Source organism: Entelurus aequoreus, linkage group LG20, assembly GCF_033978785.1.
Source record: "Entelurus aequoreus isolate RoL-2023_Sb linkage group LG20, RoL_Eaeq_v1.1, whole genome shotgun sequence".
NCBI classification, from domain to species: Eukaryota; Metazoa; Chordata; class Actinopteri; order Syngnathiformes; family Syngnathidae; genus Entelurus; species Entelurus aequoreus.
In genome coordinates this window covers 31,576,047-31,579,718 of record NC_084750.1, presented here as the reverse complement: position 1 = coordinate 31,579,718, position 3,672 = coordinate 31,576,047, and the positions used below count along the sequence as shown (strand labels likewise).

The following is a 3,672-nucleotide window of genomic DNA, read 5'->3' as shown; positions in this document are numbered from 1 at the left end:
CAAATACATTCAAAGTACATTTAGTGCATTCTTCTTATTTTCAGTAAAGCATTTTAACATTTATAACATGTCCACTTAATTTCTAACTGGAGACAAAACACTGAACACGAGTCCAGTGTTTAGTTGTCGGCTACATAAAGCCCCACTCAAAGTCTGTGAGATGTTTTATAAGGGTGGCTACGTGAGGATTTACAGTTGCTGCCTTTTTCTGGACCAGCTTCCTGGTCTTCTTGGACACCACCTTTCCCTGGCTAGCCTTTGTTCCCCTCTCAGGGTTAACGCCAATGAATCGCCTAAAAAAGAGAGAAAGCATATTAGATATTCTGTTGTGATTGAAGATTACTTGCAGTCGATACAGAACCCCCCTCACATTGTTATTTAGGAATATGCACTGCACAAATATTAATATCAATTTTAGGATATATGTGAGCCTATACCATAACCACAGCTGTAGATGAGTGAATGCTCTAAAACCCATTAAGACAAATTCAGAGAGGAAGACAATGCTAAAGCCTCCCCAATCCCTCTCTCTATTTATGTTTTCTCTCCATCTACGGGACCGTGTATTTACGCTGATGTTTCCTGCTTTCACCCATTTAACATATTGTTACCTGCTCATTACCTATCTTCTCTGCATCCTGGGGTCACACTGGTGCTTCTTGCCTTTACCCATTCAACATATCTTTACCTGCACATTACCTACCTTCTCTGCATAGTGTGGTCATGCTGGTGCTTTCTACCTTTACCCATTCAACATATCTTTACCTGCACATTACCTACCTTCTCTGTATCCTGGAGTCAAGCTGGTGTTTCCTGCCTTTACTCATTCAACATATCTTTACCTGCACATTACCTACCTTCTCTGTATCCTGGCGTCTAGCTGGTGTTTCCTGCCTTCACCCATTCAACATATCTTTACCTGCACATTACCTAACTTCCCTGCATCCTTGGGTCACACTGGTGCTTCTTTCTTTCACCATACAACACATCTTCACCTGCACATACCTACCTTGTCTGCATGGCCTCGACCACACCTGCGCTTCCTTCTTTCACCCATTCAACATACCTTCACCCGCACATTACCTACCTTCCCTGCATGGTGGGGTCACACTGGTGCTTCCTGCCTTTACCCATTCAACATATCTTCACCCGCACATTACCTACTTGCTCTGCATTCTCGGGTCAAGCTGGTGCTTCCTGCCATCATCCAGTCAACATATCTTTACCTGCAAATTACCTACTTTTTCTGCATCCTGGGGTCAAACAGGTGCTTCCTTCTTTGACCCAGTCAACATATCTTTACCTGCACATTACCTACCTTCTCTGTATCCTAGAGTCAAACTGGTGCTTCGGTCCCTAATAAGAAGGTACACAAAGGAACAGAAGAGTCATTGATTTAAGGCACACAATTGGGGAAATGACAAGTCAAATTCCTGAACAGAGGTGAGAAATATAAAATAAAATATCCTAACAGTATTTTAACAGTATCAAGAGGATTTACCTTTGAACAAATTCCAATGTCCGAGGACCTTCCTCTTGGTATTCCAAGTTGAACACATAGTAGGTGGCAAGAAGGGCAGCAAGCCCTGAGATTAAGCTAGGTTGGACGCCTTTGCAGATGACATCACCTTCCATGCTGATCATCCAACGTTTTATTGTGACTTTGTCACCAGCAACTGGTACAGTCAAGAAATGCAGTTTATGTTCCTAAACAGTATCCAATATGGGTAGCATTTTAAAAGTATTTGGAATGGCCACCTCACTCGCTCTCTCTTTCCTCTGTTTACATCTAGTCTCCTAAGGCAGTGGTTCTCAAATGGGGGTACGCGTACTCCTGGGGGTACTTGAAGGTATGCCAAGGGGTACGTGAGATTTTTTTTAAATATTCTAAAAATAGCAACAATTCAAAAATCCTTTATAAATATATTTATTGAATAATACTTCGACAAAATATGAATGTAAGTTCATAAACTGAACAACTAATCAAGTAGGCTATTCCATTCATTACCATAAAGCCAGAGTTTCCCCCATGCCATGATGGTTTGACTCTACCTGGCGGTGCCACACGGCACCAACTGTCAATCAACTATCCATGTAGAAAACAATGGAGGCTTGGTTAAAGCGTAGTGGACATGTTCCATAAATATTGATGTTAAAGATTTCTTTTTTTGTGAAGAAATGTTGAGAATGAAGTTCATGAATCCAGATGGATCTCTATTGCAATCCCCAAAGAGGGCACTTTAAGTTGATTACTTCTATGTGTAAAAATCTTTATTTATAATTGAATCGCTTGTTTATTTTTCAACAAGTTTTTAGTTATTTTTATATCTTTTTTTCCAAATAGTTCAAGAAAGACCACAACAAATGAGCAATATTTTGCACTGTTATACAATTTAATGAATCAGAAACTGATGACATAGTGTTGTATTTTACTTCTTTATCTCTTTTTTTCAACCAAAAATGCTTTGCTCTGATTAGGGGGTACTTGAATTTAAAAAATGTTCACAGGGGTACATCACTGAAAAAAGGTTGAGAACCACTGTCCTAAGGCAGTGGTTCTCAACCTTTTTTCAGTGCTGTGAACATTTTTTTAATGCAAGTAGACCTCCATGTCTTCATAACAGGAATATCCTGAATTCTCAAGTTGCATATCACAATAGTCATCATCAGTGTTAATAACACAAGAGCTGCTTGGATTTGCTGTTGATCAAGTCAAACTTCGTTCAGTGTAGCCGTAGTGCTTCCTTGACGCGTGCGATGTGAAAGTAGACTTAACTGTAAATCTTTTTTCACATTGACTGAAGGGGCACGTAACTGTCCTACCTTCGGTAATATGACTTTTCAAATGCAGGAGAAGGGCCCGTATATCATCGCACTTCGCGCTACATGAGACAATATTACAAGGTAAACCTTCTGCGCTATACATATCAGTCCTACTCTTGCCATATTTATGACGACGGCTGTGAGTTTTGAAGGCTGAGAAGTTGGAAAAAACTCTTGTGCATTTAGGGAAAGCACACTTAAACGATGCATTAGGCATACAACTATGACTTCGCATGTGTCTAACATACGCAAATACATTGCTGCAAGTCGTAGCACATATGTTGCAAGTTATCATCTTTTATGATGACTATGACAAAAAAGAAGAAAACTTAGCTAGCTAGCATGCGGCGGTACATGCGCGTGGTCAACGATAGTGTCTGTGATGCTGACATTTCGGACTTTATAAATATATATATATAAAGTAATTCAAACAGAAAATGACACATCAAGGTACAAGTGACTCTTACCTTGTTATCAAAAACACACGATGCAGTAGGATGGATTTAGCCAGGTGAAATGAAGCTCGGTTGGACGAATTGTGGGCGGACCCAAGAAACAAGTCTGAAAAATACTGAATTACACTGTAGGTTTTACAGTAACTTACTGCTGGTCGATATTTTTTGAAAAATGCAACAAAATTTACAGTACTTAACTGCATTTATGAAGAACATGATAGGTTGATTGGCAACACTAAATTGGCCCTAGTGTGTGAATGTGAGTGTGAATGTTGTCTGTCTATCTGTGTTGGCCCTGCGATGAGGTGGCGACTTGTCCAGGGTGTACCCCGCCTTCCGCCTGATTGTAGCTGAGATAGGCTCCAGCGCCCCCCGCGACCCCGAAGGGAATAAG

At 40.4% G+C, this 3,672-nt stretch overlaps 1 long non-coding RNA gene across 1 annotated transcript; it reads right to left on the bottom strand.

Moving 5' to 3' along the window:
* Positions 1 to 1,164: 1,164 nt before the first annotated feature.
* On the bottom strand, positions 1,165 to 3,371 carry LOC133635665 (uncharacterized). Its single transcript, XR_009822101.1, has 3 exons — positions 3,291 to 3,371; positions 1,502 to 1,676; positions 1,165 to 1,356 (listed from the first exon to the last, which is right to left on the bottom strand). It is a non-coding gene; the product is annotated as an uncharacterized LOC133635665 (long non-coding RNA).
* Positions 3,372 to 3,672: the final 301 nt, after the last annotated feature.